This window comes from Pituophis catenifer, unplaced genomic scaffold, assembly GCF_029215685.1.
Source record: "Pituophis catenifer annectens isolate HBS135680 unplaced genomic scaffold, rPitCat1.0.hap2 SCAF_14, whole genome shotgun sequence".
Taxonomy (NCBI): Eukaryota; Metazoa; Chordata; class Lepidosauria; order Squamata; family Colubridae; genus Pituophis; species Pituophis catenifer.
In genome coordinates this window covers 23,270,501-23,290,590 of record NW_027256894.1, presented here as the reverse complement: position 1 = coordinate 23,290,590, position 20,090 = coordinate 23,270,501, and the positions used below count along the sequence as shown (strand labels likewise).

The window sequence follows — 20,090 nt, the reverse complement described above, 5'->3', positions numbered from 1 at the left end:
CTGACCCATCGCGACCCCATGGACAACATTCCTCCAGGCCTTCCTGTCCTCTACCCTCCTCTGGAGTCCATTGAAGCTCACGCCGACTGCTTCAGGGACTCCAGCCAGCCACCTCGTTCTCTGCAGGGAATTTTAGCGGGAGGTATTCAAGCAACGGCCTTTCAAACCATCTGGTGAAATACCATATTTACCGGGAGAAAAGATTCAACTTGAGTACCTCCCACTGAAAAGAGTTTCTGCTCAACGGAACTGAACTGGATACCCCAAAGTCCCAACTCTGACCCAAATGGACGATCCGCAAGATACCACCAGGTTTAACTTTGCACCTCGTTTATCATTCCAGGTAAAGTCCCACAGAAGACGTGTCAAAGTTAGGAGAGCAAGAGAGGCATTTATGATCTGGAGAAGAATCTGGCAAGAGGCCTCCACGCAAACCATGAGGAGGACACCCCCGCCACAAGGAAAACTTGGACGGGCGCCAAAACCTTGGAACCCAGCTCCAAAAACGCAATAAGAAATACAAAGCGTCTTCCCAGGAGGCCCAGAAGACAAATACATTTTCCAAAACATGCTGCAGCCGAGGACAAGTTACAGCCATCGACTCTTGAAACGTGATAATTACTCCTGCTAAACCGAAGCCAGAGAGCAGAACGTTAACTCCAAATCTGTCTCTTGGGAAACATTGGCTGGGAACGGAGCAGAGGCAATGGCGGGGAGGCAACTCAGGGCTGCCTTCCACCACCCAGAGCCATCCTTGGATGGGCAGGGTTGGGGGTTGAGCCAAGCCAAGAGCCTCAAAGAGCGACACCACGAATGGCTTGTGGATACAGATGATGGATTATGCAGACTGGTCTAAGAGGAGAGGTTCTTGGGTGGATGGACAAGAGGGTGAAAGGGGGAGGGGGCAGAAAATAAACACCACGTAAACAGCCATGTCCATCTGAAATTCCTCATCCTGGATTTAGGAGACCAAAAGAAAGACCAACTTCCAGTAAGGAGAGGGACTTTCTTTAGGCTTCTTTCCCATAATTTAATTCTTTCTGGCCCCAGGAAAGGACCCCTTGCAGCAAGAGAAGGAGGGATGCCCAGGACCCTCACTTGGCAGTCTGGGCAGAGAGGCAGAGGGGAGGCCAAGGGGATCTCTTTGGCCCCCCCCTCTCTCTCTCTCGCTGCTGTTTCTTCTGTTTCCCAGAAAGGATCAATTCCCCTTGGCAACAATGGCCAGCACTGGGGGTGGACCAGGCAGTTGGTGTGAAGGCCTCTGCTCTGCATAGGTGGCCCAGGTGAGTCATGCTGGCAGATGAGAATCTGCTCCCAAGAGGCCTCTTTGCTTCCTGCCAGAACTATAATTTAGCCCCTGAAGGCTGTGTTCACAGTCTCAGGCAACCAAAAGACTCAGTTGCCTTGGAAGGGGTGGAGGGATGCGCCTTCTGGGACACCGCATTCCATCCCATGCTGAGCACAGCAGAACCTTCCCTCTCCAGGACTGGGGTGATTTCCTGCCTGAAGCTTCAGAGGAGCCTGTGCCAAAGTTCTGGGGATCAACATCTCTTAGCCACGATGGCAGTGGGGCTGTTGGGAGATTCGTAGCCTTCCTTGGGCAGCTGGTTGGTTAGACTAGATGGGCCAGGCGTCCCATCCAGCAGGCACAGCTTATGTTCTTAAGAGGTGGTGCTGGGACACCCACTGGCTGGCATTGAAGGTTCTTGTCAGCCTCCACCTTTAATTATCAGGCCCAAACAGCTTGAAATAACTACGAAGGGCTTCCCAATTTGGCTCGGAATGCACAGAGCAGGCCGAGGCATTTTTTAGCACCGAACAGGAGACAATCTAAGTGCTTCTACAAGAGGCCCCTGACTACCTCCTGTTCCTCTCATGGGGACTTCAGCAGAAGAACCTCTTCCTGGAATCATGTCCTCCAAGATCCAAGTTGCCGGAAACCATCTCTTGAGTTTTGATGCTGCGACCTCCCCACAATTTTTCCTCTGTGGCTGATGGACACCAATCTTCAGCTTATCTACTGAACAGATCAGTGACCTCCAGACTTTCAAAGGGAAAAATTCAAAGCTTGAAAAGAAAGCAGAAGGGGAGAAGGAAGACCCACAAGACACTGGAGGAACCAGGAATGGAGAGGTGGGGTTTTTAAAAAAATTATTTTGGCACTTTTGTGCTGCTTTAACCTTAATTAGTATTAAAAAAAAAAACCCACAGAACAGATTGCCTTCCTCTTTACAGACTTGCAGACATTCCAGCTCAAGGTCTTTGCCGACTCCATGAAATACAAATTAAATTAGAAAGGAGATTTTGCAGTTTGCTCCATAGGCCATCCAGGTCTTGTGGGGTATTTCTGGCACACACCCAAAACACCTTCTCTCTAAGGCCTTAACTGCTTGTTTAGCAGGCTGGCATTTTCAGTGGCCATGGCATTTTCCCTCCTCAATCTACCAGCACCTACCTCTGGAGCCCTGGAATTCCCTCCAAAAGGAGCAAAGTAACTCAGCACCATCTCAGAGGTGGGTGCATCCCTTCCGAAGATCACCAAGCCATTGGAGGGGTCAGTTCCTGCCGCAATCTTTGCCAGCAGCCTCCCGGCTACACCAATCAAGAGTTCGTGTCTGCAGGACTCAAAGCCATCTCTTTTCTGGAGTTCCTATCGTCGCTCAAAGCATCTTCCCTCCGATTGCTCTGGGGCTGCAAAAGGAGCCTCTTTTTTTAGTATCGGGGGATTTCAGACCTGCTGCTGCAAAAGTAGATTTTGCTGCGACAATACAGGGCAAGGCGGGGAGGTTTCAGGTTGCAGGGCTATTAATGTCTGCTCAGCAATGCAGGAACTCGGAACAGCTCTTATGTATAACACGCAATTGTGAGGGGAGGAAGGATATCTACTCCCCAAGACCTCTTTGCCCACAAATGTGGTTCCATGGACACAGCCTGAACCACAAGCCGTTTCATTTTGAACGTTTGGTAGCCCTGATCATTGATTCAAAGCTCCTGCAAAACTGGCATGGAGGATCACTCGTTTCTTCTCCAAAGGACCTGCAACTTCCAACCAAGTTCTTTTGTTAAGAAGAGCCCTTAGGACACTTTGCTGGCTTCCAGGGCCAGGCACTTGCTCGGCATCATCTCCTCTTCTCCAGATCCTCCCTGTGATCTTCCATCCTCGGCTCCTTCACTGCTGGAGCTCCCTTTGGGCAAATAATGGCAATAAGGCGAAGAGGCTCTGTGCTTGATCACCCAGAATTCGATTCCAGAGTAACTCAAGGCCCATTTCAAACAACAAGGCATCAGAAGAACTTGACTGCAGCTGGAAATAAACTTGGGTGGAGACGGCCAAGAATAAATCGGTTTCTGCTCAGCATCCGAAGGCACCAGGGATCTGCATTCTGCATGGCACTGCTTCTGCCAACAGATTCTCGCCATTGCAGCTGCCCAAATTGGAAAAGAGACCACTCAAGTAGGAATAGATGCAAGCCACCCACTGACTCTACTGCATCAGCGCTGGCATGTGGGAACACACTGGCATAGTTCCCCACTGGAACATTTAGGCCCATAACTCCGCAGGCTGGGTACAACACTACTTGGAGGAAACTCCCTTTGGGGGAGGCTGCTGTACACAGAGATTTCGTTATTTTGGTTGAATAACTGAATAACATCCTTCCATGAACTTGCCTCAAGAATCCCTGCAGTTGTGTGTTATAGGAGTTCAAAAATAGAAAGCCAATTTTGAGAAGGCCATGTAAAAGGCTGCTTCGTGCCTGGGCTGGAGGACAGATTTGCTCAGGTGCTGAGCCCAGGCAGAGAAGTCCTCTGCTTTTGATCTCCAATGTGACCACTGCCCTCTCCCCACCAGCCATGTTTCTCCAGCAATCCGTGGCCCCTCTCCACCGATACAGGAATCTGGAGTGGAAATGGGCCCGAGAGGGTTGTATCAGAAGCAGGAAGGGTGGGAGGAGATGGCAAAAGCCTGTGAGGTCTTTTGGCAAGGAAAATGGAGAAGAAAGAAGCCAACAAGCTAAAGATCAATAAACCCAGGAACCTGGAGAGAGGACTGGAGGTCCGACAAGCCCAAGAAAGGCAGGTTGGCAATTCAACCAAAAGGAGCAGGCAATTCACACATTAACAGGAAGGTGAAAAAAACTCTCTTGAAGTCCCCCTCCTTCAATTAACAAGAAATTTGAGCCAAGTTGCACTAACTTCCTGCTCTTGAGCAGATTCTCCTCCACCGGCTTTGATCTGCTAATTCTAAATTTTTTAAAAAAGAATACTTTGGCCCGGCTTATTGAACATTATATTGCTTAAGACGCAGAGCCTATCCGTCTGGCAACTTCACAAATTCAACAGTCCTGCAAAAGGAACAGGCCACGGGTGACTCTGATGAAGAACGAACGGACAGCTTTTTAATTGTCGACTGGAGAGGATTCCGCACCAGCCATGATGAAGGAAAGTGGAATAAAACTGCTAAGAAGTGCAAGAAAACATCACCCCCGAGTAGAGAAGCGCTCTACAGTCAGCACAGAGGAGCCAGGGTCTGTTGTCACCTTGTTGAACAAGGTCTAAACAGGAGTCCAACACCCCCCCCAAAAAAAACTTTGCCATCACAGAGGCCCCTCAAATCTCTGCCCCACCACTCCTGATGCTGCATTTCCTTGCTCCTGGGAAATATTCCTCATGGCGCTCGATTTCTCCTGGCAGCGCAAACGGGCCCCCTCTGCCCCGATCCAAGTCTGCTGGCGTCCAGATGAACGTGGAATGGAATGTCCCCATGAAGAATCGGTCTCATCCCGGCCAGCTGCTGGGACCAGAGGGGACCCAACGCTGCACAAGCAGGCCATTGTTGACTTAAGGACTACACCGAGGATGCGTATTGCGATGCCTTGAGCCGGCCATGTGTGGCTTTCCGGAATGCCAACAATGTTATCTTTCTTTCCATTTCCATAACGCTCCCATCCAAGTGTCAAAGAGATGGCTTTGTGCATTGTGCGCCTTTAGAAAGCAGTTTAAGAAGGGAGCCAGAGGCACGTTTCTCTCGGAGAAAGTAACAAAGGCAACTGCAAAGGCACAAACTGCAAACTTTAAGGGCCTGGTGGCTCAGCAGACTGATAGCATTGTGATTAACACCAGCTGTCTGCAATTACTGTAAGTTTGAATCTCGCCAGGCTCAAGGTCGACTCAGCCTTCCATCCTTTCTAAGGTAGGTAAATTGAGGACCCAGTTTGTGGGGGCAATAAGCTGACTTTGTATAAATATACAAAAGTATGAAGGCTATTGCTTAGCACATTGTAAGCCACCCTGAGTCTCCGGAGAAGGGCGGCATATAAATCAAATTTTTAAAAAAAAACTTAATCTAAGTCTTCCTCAGATGGAACCCTCAAGGGTGGTGGGGTCTGCATGCCCAGTCATCCCAGCCAAGGCAGCACACAGCAGATTCAGTTATAACATCAACTCAAATTATCAAATTTATCAACATAAAGAAGTATTACTAGAATAATTTGGTGTTCAATTAAATAATTCAATACGGGAACAGTAAGACTTTGGTTTTACCTCCCTTTAGGTTCAGTACAAATTTGAACTTGAAGTGGAGAACTGTGCCATGAGTATGCCTACCAAATTCTACACTGGTCAATCGCAGTCGGAGAGGCCATTCTGCAAATAAAGAAACAGGATGCAAAATAAGATAAACCGTGGAGTCTTTGGTGCTTTCTGGATTTGGTTATTTGCTTGCCGATGTTTCACTACCAAACTCGGTAACATCTTGAGTGCATCAGTCCTAGCAAACAAACCGCCAAGCTCAGAGAGCACCAAATATTCCACAGTTCGACCTTCAGCTGCAGAGGTTCTCTTCTTCTGAAAATAAGACGAAATTAAATAAAAGCCCTCCTTAGTATCAGCAAGCATGGATCGATATGGATCTTGCCCCACGTTCAACAGGAAACCCATACTGTTCATTTATAAGGTAGCAATCCAACAGTGAGCAGCATTTCAGCAAAGCAATCAAGTGGACAGAAAAATATGAATAGCTCTTTTCTTTGATGGAAGATGAACCGAACATTTCAGTTCCAAAAATGCCGACGGAGCATGGCTTTGTTCCCCCTCGCACACTCTTTGAACATGCTCCCAGCTCTGCAACAAAAGTTTCCTCCATAAAAGGCAATCTTGCTTAAGCAGCCTTGTCTTTGCTTTAAGTTTAATAAGCTTCTGTGGGCCCATTGTATACGTTAGCCAGTGACCCCAAACACAGCCTCCGTCAGAGAGCTAAGAGAGAAGATCGGAACAGAATGAAGCTGGGAAGAGGCTCCTGCAGCTTGGCGAGGCAATAAAATAGCCCCCCATTGTCACATAACGAATCCCTGCTCGAGACAAGATTCCTCCAGCTAATTGAAAAGAAGTTGCTAAAAATGACAACTGCCCCAGAAGGGACACATCCGATGCTCAACCTGCATTCAATGTCCAATTGGACGGAAGGTCTGGAGTTGGCCAATCTGGACGGAAAGCCTCCATAAACTCATTTTAAGCTCCAGGAAAGAAAGACAGGCCATACAAACAGAAAACCAGGTCCCAAATTCTCCTAAATTTACAAGGAGACAAACATGGATGAATCTGGATCTTGTCTTATTAAAAATTGGATCATATATTACACTGAAGCCAAACCTCAACTGTTTAGTTTCAGTGTAGCATTCTGCATGAGTTCGGCAGTTAGAATCTGTCAATCGTGGTTTATGCTTTAATAAGTTGTACCACCTGAAGATGCGCTACAAAGCCATCAGAGAAGATGACAAGAAAAGCCTCGTGAGGGGAAGGCAGAAGTGGAGATCTTCCACTTACACCCAAGGAGGCCTCCTTGACGATGGGCCTTTCCCCTGGCTGACCATCTCCCTGATTCCTCTGGGGGGCTGAGACTTCCTTGACACAACCAGACAGGTCTCCCGGTCAGAGGGAATCCCTCAACCACAAGGGAACCAGAAGCGCTCAAGACTGCGGCCAACTTCTGCCTGGTGTTCTTGGACAAACGGGGGGTGGCAAATAAGAATGGGAGTGGGGATGGAGTGTCCCCCCTCCCACCATCTTAAGCTGCTCCGAGGAAGCACAGCTGCCTCCCAAATGTCAGGCACAAGTAATCCATCCTCAACGGCCATCAGCTTCCCGAGTCCCCAGAGCACTAAAAGGCCCTGTTGAAGCTCAGTTAAAGTGAATTTCCCAAGTCTTGTGGCCTCTCCCAGCCTCTGTTTGGCTCACTAGCCAAAGAGCGGGCAGAGAAGAAGGGGCCAAGGTCTCCCTGTAGGGTCGATTTGGGATGGTCTTTCCCAGATGTGTTGCATCTGGAACTCCCTCAACCTGCGTGGTGGAGGAACTGCCATCCCAACCCTTCACATTAAAGCTGGGCTCACTCGCCATGATTTGGATTAGTATAATGGGGCCACAAAGCTTGTGACTCACACCAGAGTTGAGAAGTAGCTTCTGCTGCTATAAAGGTTGCCTGTGGATTTGCACACAGCGGACCTAATCCCTGTGAATTTTCCCACTCGTGTCCCACATGGGTGAGTGTGAGAGAGGGATAAACTCTGGGTCCAGGCTGTCTGGGGGCCTCTTGTCATAACCTCTGATCTTAATGGTTTCAGATTGGCCGGGAGGCAGCCAGAGAGGAGAGCCAGTCAGATGGCAAAGTGGATTAGAACATCTTCCTCCTTATCAGCACTGAGAGAAATCTCATGGCTCCCCCCCCCCCCCATTTCTCTTTGCAGGCTCCATTGTGCGAGAAAGGAGGAAAAGGGGTGGGGGGGAAGGAAAGATAGCTCTGCTTTCAGACTGAAGGAGCCTCTCCAGCTGCAAATCAGAGAAACTTTAAACAAGGCTGAGCAGGTGGGCTTCTTGAGGCTTCTCCAAGCTGGGCTGCTGGCTTGCAGATGTTTCATTACCCAGTTAGGCAACGACTTCAGTGCCAGTTTGTGTGGAGTTTACACTGAACAACGTAGGAATTTAACCATCCAATGGTTTACAGTGTGTCTCCCCAGGTTGTATGTCCTGTACCTCTCCAATGATGGCTGGTTCACCACACTCTGGTTAAGAAAAGCCTCAATTTAGATAATTGGTGAACTGAGTCACAGCCTCTGCTGGTATAGCCTGTTCAACAGCTACGCTTGTTCCTGGGTCTTCTTTCCTATTCAACTGAATTGGGGGGGGAAGGCTCCTTTTTTGCCAAACCTGCACCCCCTTCCAATATGGCAGCTGCTTTCCAAGGGGAATGCCTGTGGGTGGGAAACAGCGGGATTAAAATCTGATTAAAGGAATCCCACACCAGAGCTTGTTTCAGTTGCTTGGAAGGATCCTGATGAAGAGTCTTTTAAAAACCCCACCCTTAAACTAAACCAGGGAGAGGCCTTCTCCTTCTGCAGAGATGTAGAGGAGAAACAAGAGCAAACCCTGCCTGGGAGAGCGTGTGGCCTCTAAATAAGATAAGTAAATCAGATTCAAGGCATATATATGTGACTGTTTGGAGGGTTTTTCGCTCTCTGCATTCAAACAATTTAAAACAGACCCTGGAGCTGGTCCAACTGCTTTCATGCAATCACCTCCAGATGTCCTGGATGGCACAGCATGGGCCAGGCAGGCTGGGGACGTTGGGAACTGTAGTCTCAAATACTTGGAGGGGAGGAGGTAAAGAATGGCTATGTAAGATTAGTATAAACAGGGTTAAAGTTGGGCTGGCTGAGAAGAGCTAGCAAAGACTCTAGGTATCTGGACTCCGAAATCTGCTACCTCATAATCCACAAGGCAGCATTTAGAGCCCACCTTGATTCAAATCAACCTTCTGGGGCCATGGAGCCTTTCTGGATCTGTCAGAATAGAGTTGTGGAATTGCTCCTAACAGCTTGTGGTTCAAAGTCTTTCAAGAGGAGCCAGCGCTTAAGGGTTTAAGAGGCAGGCCAACTCAACCAGCAACTCTGTCTCATGGATGGATTTTCACATTCTGAGAAACTGGGTTTTCCACGGGAAATGATGGCTTACAAATCCGGGCAGGCGGGCAAAATAACCAGGTGGCCCCACCTGCAGAATTGGGTAAGGGAGTGTTGTGGCTCCGTTACCTGAGCCTGTGTCATCGGCAGGAGAGGACTCCGAGAGTGAAGGAGTGTGTGTGAGACGGGGACAGAACAGGGAGGACAAGCAGAGCACTAAAGAGGTCCTAGGCCAGTCTGGCCCAGCCTGGTGCCCGCGTGCCCATGTGGCTGAAGGATACAAGAGTGGAGTGAGTCCTTCCCCCGAGGAGACAGTCCGTGCCACCTGCACTTCTGAACCACAAGCGGCCCCAGTTTCTTGCACAGGTTCTGCCCTCGTGCCCAGCGGAACCAACCCAGGCTGATGTGCCAAGCAGACCCAAAAGGAGAAAACGTTTGCCCACCCAGATGAGTGGAGGTGCGTTATCTTCTAATTACAACCCACCAGGCTATTTGGGAGCTAATTATTCTTACAAAAACACGACAACATGTGTATGAAAAGCGCAATTACACAGGGACAAATCCTGCCGCTCTATGGGTTCCCAAGAGGCAAAGCCAAACCCCAGGGAGAATCCAACCTCCGTAAACTCCCTCTCCATAATTAAGAGGCCACAATTTCCACAGCACCGACCAAATTACAAGCGGGAGGCTGGGGCTTGATTGCAGATTGCAACCTGGGGGTTCTCCAGCAGGCCATGGGGGGAGGAGCAGAGTGTGGGGGGCAAGAGAGCAGGGTGGAGTTGGTAGGGATTAAGACTCCCCCTTGGAAAAACAAAAGCTGTTTGCTTTTCAAGCAGTTTAAAGGGGAAATATTTATCAACACACGTGGAGGCCTTCCCTGGCAGCAGTTCAAGGTCAATGCGGTGACCGAGGAGAGGGGAGCTTCTCCAGAAACCCCCCCAAAGTAATTCTCAAAGCTAAAGGGCATTTCGGTCACCCCAATTCAGGGATCAGCCAAGGGGGGCGGGGGAGAACAAGAGGATTTCACTGGCAATTCCTCCACCCCTCAAAGATTTGCCAATTCCACAAACTAATCTAGATAGAAAAATCAGTTGGTTTTGCTCAAGGATGCCACTCAGACTTTCCCAATATATTTTCTCCCCAAGATTTGGTCAAAAAAGTCAAGATGGCAGCTGTGGTGGTGGGACCAAAGCTGACGTCTTGATCCATCACATCACACCCTGCAGATATCCTTCTCCTGCTGGGATGTAGAGAATGGACAAAAACAAATGAACCCATTTTCAAAGGGATCTATTTGTCCTAATGTCCTTAGCCTCCATCTTCCTCACGTTCCAACCCGAGACCAAAATAATTTCTATGCCAAAAAAAGGCAGACTGGAGGACCCCCCCCCCCGACCGACACACAAGGAGGGGATTGCCTAAAAGGAACCAGATGCAACCAGATACGGAGGAAAGGCTGCGACTTAATGACGCAAGAAATGAACCATTTGCCCAATCTAACCTCCCTGCAGATGTGCTGGACTACAAACCCCAGCATCCTCAACCCGCAACCGAGATGATGGGCATGGAGTTCAAGAAATCCGAAGTCCGAACGAGCCTAATAAGGGGATCGGGGCCCTCAGTCATTTATAACTGGTGTGAAAATAGCTGTGATATGTAGGCTGACAACTGGCAGCGAAGAATGAGATAAAAATACATCTGCAAGGCCCCCTTTGAACTGCCAAATGCTGGTCAGGAGAGGCAGCTTCATTTAGAAGCCCCAGGTTGCAACGCAGCTCCGTGCCCATAGCCAAGCTGCACCCAGCTCAGGGGCAGCTCGGCGGCCCAATCCCGGTGCCAGGGCAGAAGGCTGGTCCAGCCCTCGCCAAAATGCCAGCACACCGTTAGGAGAGGAGGGATGGGCAAAGCCCCCCAATGGCCTGGTTTACACCCCGTGTTTGACTCCCAACTGGCAGAATGACTTAGCACGGTGGGCCAAAGAGGCCACGCTGGGTGCCATGCCTGTCCATCTGCGGAAGTGTCCAACTATATTTCAGCTCAGTGCCATAAATATCCCTGCAGGAACACCAGCCCTGTCCTCCCCCCACCCTCCCCAAGAAGGAGGCCCGTGCTTGATTCACCATGCCAACCAGCCAGCGTTCCCTGCACTCCCTCAGTTGCCTATTCATGCATTGGCTCAAAGCCTCCACTTAATTATCAGGCATTATTTGATTAGGAGGGAAACTGTCTTCTTGCGCAAGATAAATGGAAGGCAGCCTCCCTGGCTTCAGGTATTAGCTCAGCTACTTTGGGCTGCAAGGCAGTGGGCAATGCGCGCCCAACGCATGAGAAGTCCTTACCGAAAGCATGAAAAGTCCTTACCGAAAGCATCTACAGGCCTGGGCAATGCTACTCAAAAGAGAAATATGTGCACGCATCGGATTCAGCAGCCCATCAGTCACACTTCACAGCAGAAAAGCGCTGAGCTTGAGCTGCGTTTGAAAATCGCATGGAAAATATTTGGGACATCATGTGAACCAGCCCAAGTGTGTCTCCCAAAGAAAAATGGGCTGAGAATTTTGGAACCTCTTCCACATATTAATTTCTCTTTCTTTGGGGACAGAAAGTCCAGATCCAGCCAGGAAGAGCAGGCGTTCCTCAGCCAGAGACCTTCGGGGGCCGCTATCAGAGGCAAAGCCTGCCCACTAAACCATCACGTGGTTTGGGGCATGATGCCCTGGGCAAATCCAAGTCTAAGCAAGGCATCATCATGGCTTATCAGGCTGTGAGGACCAAGCCAATTAAGTCAAGACACCGTTAACAAGATGTGAACCGATATTCCCCAGGGATGATTAAATGAAAATCCAGGATACAGAAAGTGACTGGCAGCTACCAAGCCTTGCAGAGCTGCCTCCCCAACCCCCACCCCAAAAGCCAGGTCTTCACAGACACCATCAAGAGCCCAAGCAAGGTAGGCAAGGACAACCCACCGGGGCACCCTTGGATGCCTCTACAGAAGCCAGATCGACCTTCTGGAACGCAGGGGGGCAGATGGGGACACTAAGCTACCAAGAACTATCGCCTGCAGGATTTGACCCCTTGGGGGGACTCGGTTGGACCAGTGGTCCTGCCTGCCTTTTAAGGGCGAGGGAGGAGCCACCTCCTCCATCCTCAACAGATATTCAACTTGGATTAACCACCCAATTAAAATCCTTACATCAACTCAAAACAACCCCTTTAATCTAGCAATATCCCTCTTTTGAACCCCCTTAATGAACCTGAAGAATTCAAAATATGCAGAGGAACATCCGTGTGTGAGAAAGAACAGACATTCAGCTGGTTTGGCTGATCCTCCTGGTGCCAAGACCGTTCGCTCTCTTTGTCCGGAATAGTGAAGCCAGGCACGCGGCCGAGTGCATGAAGAGCTAATCGAGGCAAACAAAACAGCTTCCTCAACCCAAGGCTAACCCAGATCGGAGCACCCACACGGGCCCGCCGGGTGCAGAACAGCTGCTACCTGCCAACCACCCAGCCGGCATCGGGCACAACACCAGGTTATCACCAGAAGAATGGCAGAAGATGCGGCCAGCACTTTGCCACTCAAGGGCTCTTCCCAATATGAATTGTGAAATAAGGCATCCGTCAAAGGTTCACAATTGCACCAAGAGAATTGCCAAGCCACACAAGCACAGTGCAGGGGTCGGTCTATCCAGCCCCCTCCCCTAAAGATGGGCAGCTCTTCCTTGTACAGCCTCTCTCACCGGAGCACCCACCGGTCCTCCCAGCCTCTCCACACACAGCAAGCCATTTGGGTTTCTTGCATTATTTGCCATCTGGCACACGGGAATCAGAAGATGCCGCCCTCCTCGGTATTGCAACCCCTCACAATTCCGCATTCTGTGCTGTAAAGCAGCGTTTGGCAACTTTAAGCCGCGTGGACCTCCATTATTCCCAGAATCCCCCAGCCTGGTTAGGGCCCTCTGGGAGCTGAAGTCCACCCATCTGGGGCTGCGGGAGGGGCAGGCGCCAACAGCCACCGTTTCCAGAAGCCCCCGGGGCAGGCCATGGGCTGCTTGCCCGCCGAGCCCCCCGTCCCCCCCCCGGCACAGCCCTCCCTCGCAAGGCTGGTTTCAAGCGCTTCACCCGCCCGCAATTCCCCCGCTCCCTCCCTCCCCCCTCCCTCCCGGGCACCAGGGCTCCGGCGGGCTCCCCACGCGGGAGGCATGGGGGGGGGCGCCCAGTCCTGGTCCCCAGAGGGGCGGGGGAGGGGGCCCAGCCGGAACGTACCACCTCGGGGCGGGGGAGGGGGCGGCTGAATCCTCCGCGCCCCCCGGCAGCGTCCCGGGCTGCAAGCGGCGCTGGCTCAGCCCAGCAGGGAGGGCGGAGAGGGCGCGGCTGCCCCCGCAGGAGCCCCCCGCCCAGGAGGAGAGGCCCAGCGGCAGCCCCGCGGAGATGCCCCCCCACCCCCGGCCCTCGGGCGGCTCCAGCCAGGCGCCCCTCGCCCGCCGCCCACGCGCCGCCTCCCTCGCCTGCGCTCGCCGCCCAGACCGGACCGCCCGGCCGGCCGCGGGGATGCCGGCGGTGCTCGAGGCAGGTGTCGCCCGGCGCCCGCCTCGCCGCAGCGGCCCCCCCAGCGCAGCCTTACCGGAGCCTTTCCGCGCCGCCGCCGCCTCCTCCGCGGCCGGCTCGCGCGACACTGGCGGCCGGCACGCGACGGTGGGAGGAGGGCGGCGGGCGGGCTCTGGCCAGGAGGCGGCGGCGACCCCCGGCCCAGGGGGGGCAGGAAGCGCGTCATCAGCCCGGGACCAACCTGCCGGCCAGCTGGCCTTCCCCGGCCGACCCCCCCCCCCCACCGGCACACCTGCCTCCCTGCCCCGCCGCGGCTCTCGGCCTCCGCGGCTCCTGGCTGCGCCCCTCGCAGGGAAGCCCGCCCGCCCGGAGAGCTAAGACCCTCCGCCCAGAGGCTCCTGCCGGGGCTGCTCCGGAGCCCTCTGGGGAGGCGGCCCTGCAAACGGAGGGAGGACGAAGCCTCGTTGCGCCCGGCGGCAGCGATGCCGGAACCCGGGGGGGGATGGGGGCCCTCCGGCCAGCAGCCCCTCGGCCCTTCTCCTTACCGGGCGGCGGCGGGCAGGGCTTCCCGGCATCGGCGGGTCCCTGCGTAGCCTTCCCCGCGTCCGGCGGCGAGGCGGGGGCTGAGGCGAGGCGGGGCGGCTGCCCAGGGAATCCGCGCGCAGAACCGGCGGTGCGCGGCAGGCTCAGCTGGAAGCAATTTGAGGGCCGGGGGGGGGGGGTTGCCTTCCCGAGCGTCAAGGCGCTAGTCCGCTCTCACGGGGGGGGGGGGGGGGGGGGGCTGAGGCCAGGCCTGCGAGGTGGGAGGTAGTAGGAGGCGCAGAGCAGGGCGCGAGCCCAGGAGCTCCCTTACACGGCGTTGCGGCCGTAGGAGCGCAGTCCCGTGTAGCCGCGGACGTGGGAATGAAAGTTAAAAGCTCCCGCTTTAAGAGGCGCAAAAAGTAAGCCAGGCGGGCAAAAGTCTCCGACCTACTACACAGTCCTGGAGCAAGTCGGTGTTTGGGCAAGGCAGGTAATCCATGAAGCGGAGGCTATTCCTGCGTCTGGAACCACAGACGCTCCGCTCTGTCCCGGGTGCTGGGTGCGAAAGCTGCCATTCCCTTCACCGGAGGGAGCCTCTTTTCCAGGGAGAGGGTTGAAAAATAAGACGAAGCTGCCCCCTGCTGGCAGGTAAAGGAAGAGGCGCTGGTCAGGGAAGAAGTGACCCCCCATTTGTCCTTCCACTAGACCAGGGCTCAGAAACCTTAAAACACTCGAAAGAGCCACAAAGGTCCTAACCAGAAGCCCACATTCAATTCTGGAGCTGACCGGAAGTCCAGTTCCCCCACCAGAGTGTCCTAGCGTGGCCTCCTTTTTCCTCTACCTGTCCTAACCAAAAGCCCTACCAATAGTGGAGCTGATCGGCAACAGGGAGCCACAGCAGAGGGATGAAAGAGCCACATGCAGCTTCAGAGCCGCAGGTTGCTGACCAGGAGTGGGTTCTACTTATCTTTACTACCGGTTCGCCATGGGGCTGCACGTGCGCGCATGCTTCGCTCGTGTGCGTGCACGCTCTTCTGCACATTCGCAGAAGCTTCACATGCGCAGAAGCATTTTGATGACGTCAGGGTCGGTGGGTGGAGCCTCCCGTCAGTTTTACTACCGGTTCTATAGAACCCACCACTGTTGCCGACCCCTGCACTAGACCTCCAGGTTTCCCCCTCTCTGCTCAGCCCACCTGAAGGACTCTGGAAGGCTGGAGCAGAGACACCCCGGGGGCTGAACAATGGCTGAAGCACCTGCTCTCATCAAGACCAGCAGCTTTCCTCATGGAGGCGTGGCCAGTTGGTTCAAGCAGGACAAGCTAGGTTTTATTCACTCATCAACTTCACTGACTTCAATTCCCAGAATTTTTGCCCCGTTTGGTAAGCACTGGTTGATGGTAAAAAAACAGCACTAACTGGTAGCCTCTTTTCCTAAGTGGCAGTTTAGAAAAATGGATGTCTTTTAATACAATTAATTAGTTGGAAGGCTGGCCTCTTTCATCTGGGGTCCTCAAGAGATCCAGCATTTCAGCTATGGAGCCTGTCTGGCCATCCTGCAATGGCCAATGACCTCCACAGCCCTTTCGGTCACGGGCTCTTGACTCCCCTAAGAGCCCATGCGTTAAATACATTACAAAAGGTCTTATGTGGCTCTCGTGACTTTACAGACGTCATACTGTTTTCTTTCTTTTTAAAAATCTTTAAAAAAAAAACATTTATACATACACAGGAAAACGATCCTTGCAAAGAAGGAAAGTTGCAATGGAATTGCCGGCCAGCATCGCACAAACCTTCCAAGCAGGAAGGGCAGTTGAGGAAGCATAGAGAGAATCAGCTCGGCCTTTGAGGGGCCTGCAGTGGTCAGAAAAGATCTTTGTTATCTTTACCTCTTTTAAGGCAATGCTTGGTGAGATGGTGGGCACTGCTGCTGCCTGGAAACGTTTGTAAATCAGACAAATTTGCATCAGAACAAAGGGAGGAGAGGGCGGGGCTTGGAAGAGACAAAATTTTTACTCACAAAGCATTTAGACCCTTAAAAGGCATTTGCTTGTCTGGTTATAAACCTCCCCTTCTGACTTCTATGGAGTCAGAAAGGTCCCAGCTGCAGTTCTTGGCGCTGGAAAACTTACGTCCAATGTAATCGGGTAATCTATCCACCGATGACACTAGATCAACTGCAGAAAATCCAAGCAAACTTTCCCGGTGTTGCACAGGATCCAAAATAGATATTTGGATCCAAACAATCTAGACTAGGAATGTCCAACCTTGGCAACTTTAAGACCTGTGGACTTCAACTCCCAGAACCCCACAGCCAGCCATGCAGATCTTGGCAGGGGTGGGCAACTATGGCCCTTTGAGACTCAAGGACTTCTACTCTGACTTCCCGAGCCAGCATGGAGTTGAAATCCAGAGTCTCAGAGGGGCCATAGTTGCCCACCCCGATCCCATGGCATTTGAATGGGGAGCCTTTGAACTGATTTCAGAGAAAACACTGCAGATCAGTGCCAACATGGGAATACCTGTTTGTAATGCCAACATCTGTAGAGTGGCCTTTTGTCCTGCACTTTGATTTGAATTCTCTGCAGCTCCTGCTTGAGATTCACACCAGTGTGTGCCTTTGAAGTTTTGGCAAGACAAATGGTGGCCGTGGCTGCCCTGGGCTGGACACACACACACACACACACACACACACACACACACTGAATGCCGAGATCCTGCGGAGGAGCTGTGAAGGAGAGTCTCGCAGTCCCCAAAGTGCATTTCCTGTCTGGGAGAGCTGCCAAAAACTAATTGGTTTCCCCAGCAAAACCCATTATGATTAGTCTTGTACTGCTAACTTTAATAAACTTGGAACATCTGCTTCCAAGATGGCCGAGGAGGCCCCAGCGTTGCACACTCTTTGCACAAACCTTGCACATTCCGGTTGATCCCGTAGTTATGTGCAGGAGGGGAAAAGATTCCGTTTACACAGGCTGACATACTTTATTTATTATTCAGGGAAAACCAATTATCTTTCTAAAGCCCAGAAAGGATGGTATTCTCAGAACTGTTCTTATTGCAATACCAACTTTATTTACGGAGGGGGCAACACGGCTTGTGGTTTGGAGAAGGGCTGAACCTCAGTCATGGAGCCTCGGGGGTATCTTCAGAAGACCCCACCCTCGGCTTTAGCTTCTCCAAGGCAATGGGGAAATATTCCTGATAGCCCAGCAGTGCAAGCTGATGTGTTTTATGCTTTCTCCCCACTCACTACAAACTCCTTTCTGGTTTCCTCCCTTTCTTCTCTGATAGTTCTCTATATTCCATGCAGAATGCTTTTAGCAGGCATCTGACATGCTTGCAAATTTGAAAATCTGAAAGAGTCACAAACAGCTTCTTCTGACACTTTGGTTAGAAATGCCACTCCAGCACTTGCGCAACTGGCGTCCTCTCTCCAAAGAGATGCTTGGAGGCTGTCATGCTAAAAAGAAGTAACTTCCTGTCTCTGCCCAGATCCACAGCACAGACCGAGTCAGGCTGTGCTCCACAAGGCTCCCGCTGCCTCAATTGGTGTGCAATTCACATCTATCAACTCCAACTTCAGCCCCTTAGCTTTGAATTCTATAGGACTTATTTCTGCCTCTCGGTATCTACCGGCCACAGGACCAAAGGAAGGAAGAGAATATCTCATTCAGAAATAATGCAGTGGACAACAAGGTTCACCAGGCGACCTCTTGGTGGCTTCCTTACTGGTCATGCCTGGGATTGAGTCCCACCACTCGCTGTTGGTCATCCTCTTTTTTGTGCTTTCCTTCCATTTCCCCAGCATTATAGACTTCTCAAAGAAGCCAGAACTCTACATTGACCGATCCCATGTCATCAGGTTGATGGTGGCTCTTAGTGACCACAGAGGTAGATGTTCTCCAGGAGGGTCTGTCCCCAACATGGTCTTCAGGTTTCCCAACAGGGCACCCTTATCACTTGTTGTTCAGCCTCTTCTTCTCTTTCCTTCTGCTTTCAGACAATGTGTTGAGATAATTTGAGCCTGGTCCTCCGTGCCTTGAGAGAGAATTCGGGGCTGATTTGCTCAATAATCAATTTATTGGTTTGCTTGGCTGTCCATCACATTCATTCCCAGGAGTCTCCTCCAACACCAAAGCTCTCCTTGTCCTCCCTGAACTTTATATCACACGGAGACGGTTCCTCCTTTTGTGCTCTCACCACTTCCTCCAAGGAACACAGTGTCACGACTCGGACTCAGCCCTGCCAAGAGATTAAGAGATGTCCCGCTCCCCGTGGCTGTTGAAGTCATTAAAACCACGAGGCTCCTGGGACGGGATTCCAGAGTGGAAATTCACCCAGATCTATAACTGAAAGGGATGATGAATCAATTTTATATGCCTGCAATTTTCGGTCCAATGCTGTGAATGAATACAGCTGGAATCTGGCCATCCCAATTACAAAATACACGAGGCATGAAGACGGGGGTTGCCGATTCCAATTTGGTGCCTTTCCAAGCTCCGTTTGGATGGGATTCCTGTGGGCCAAGGCTCCTAGAACCAGCCCTGGCCTCTCAAGCAGGAAATGGTCTTCCTGGAAACATCCACCAGTTTTTCTTCCAGTTTCCCTCCCCAAATTCCCAGGCAGGTATCCTCAGACCCCCAAATCTCCAGGCTCCTGAGACTGAAAATAAGCTCGGCTGAGAGACCAAAAACGTGAAAGAGGGGAAGAATTGAACAACGGCAGTCGGTGCCCCTCTGCTCCTGCGACCCCAATGGGGAGCTCTGGTGCTCCTCTACCTTGGCAGCTTTAAGATGGGTGATCCCTGGAGGTAATGCTGCTGCCTGCTTAGAGCACCGCCTTCTTGATGTGGGGCAGGCAGTGTGCTCCAATGGCCTTTTCCTGACACGGTTTGGACACCCAGCCTAGTGGGCGCGTGGCTTCAAGATGTCCCCCACTTGTTGGTTCCTCAGCTAGGGGGCAAAACTGCACCTGGAATTTCTGTAAGCGGAGTTCTGCATTTGTGACAATGCGCAGGAGTTTCGTTCCTAGAAGTACTCTTAGAAAGGCCAGGTAATTCATGATGTTGCGCTTGCGCTTGCTTGACAGGATGCTCAACGTTGGTACAATGCACTCAATTGGTTTGATTTTCTCTGTCTGCACACTGTTACACCAAGATGCATTGTGGCTCCTCCGAGTCTCAGTGTTTGCAGACTTTGGATGTATTAAATGGCCTTTTTCTACAGCTGCCAGCAGGTGGAGCTGTTGACCCAGGCAAAGATCTGGCACATCCTTGCCAGCTTGCTGCCTTTGCCACAAAAGAGGAAAAGAAGAGGACACAATTTCCTGCTCTTTAGGCTTTTCCAAGGAATCTCCTGTGTTGCTAAGATGCCTCTCTCTCCTTGCCAAACAGCTCAGCCCTCTGCCGGAGGAGCTCAGGAGCTGGAAATAAAAGCAGCCAATCTGACAGACCTGAAAGAGAGGAAGGGGGTCCTGAGCCCACCTGGGTCTGTTGCCAGCCATCCCTCTTGGAAGTGGCTGAGGCTTCTCTGGCTTCTGGGAAGTGCAGAGAGCATCTTGTGGCTGTCCCAGGTAGCAGAGCAGACACCTTGCCCAGGACACGGGGCTGCTGACAAAGGAGGGGCAACTTTGTCCCATAAGAAACCAGGGTGTGGCAGTCGAACAGGTGCCGGCTCTCTTCAAAGAGCTGAGTGATCCATCGGTGCCATTTCTAGGGCCAGGCAATCCAGTCGGTCAGGGACAGGCTTGGAAGGGGGAAGGGCACCAATTCAATCCTGGGAAGGGCTGGAAAAACAGCAGGACTCCTGGGGAGCTGCAGGCCAGTCATATAGATTTGGGTGGGTGGATGGGAGAAAGGCACGAAGAAGCTGCAGTGACTGGCAGGCGAGCCTGTCCTCTCAGAAAAGATGGGAAACATCTCAGCTCCTTCAGGGTGGTAGGGAGGTCTGTGCTCTGGTGTCCCTGCCTTTGATCTTTCTGGCTCAGAAGGAAACACCCAAGGAAAGGCTCAGGCTCTCCCCCACACAGCTGAAGCCCAGGGGACAGAGCGGAAAGGTCAGAGGGACTT

General features: G+C 52.0%; 1 protein-coding gene across 3 annotated transcripts in view; it reads right to left on the bottom strand.

Annotated features, from left to right (window-relative positions):
• Positions 1 to 13,645, bottom strand: part of TLN2 (talin 2) — a 62,242-nt gene extending 48,597 nt beyond the window's left edge. For all 3 annotated transcript variants that reach the window (XM_070953711.1, XM_070953712.1, XM_070953713.1), the window contains exon 1: positions 13,576 to 13,645. The gene's annotated coding sequence lies outside the window, so the exon portion shown is untranslated. The remainder of the gene's footprint in view (positions 1 to 13,575) is intronic.
• Between the last annotated feature and the right edge of the window lie 6,445 nt (positions 13,646 to 20,090).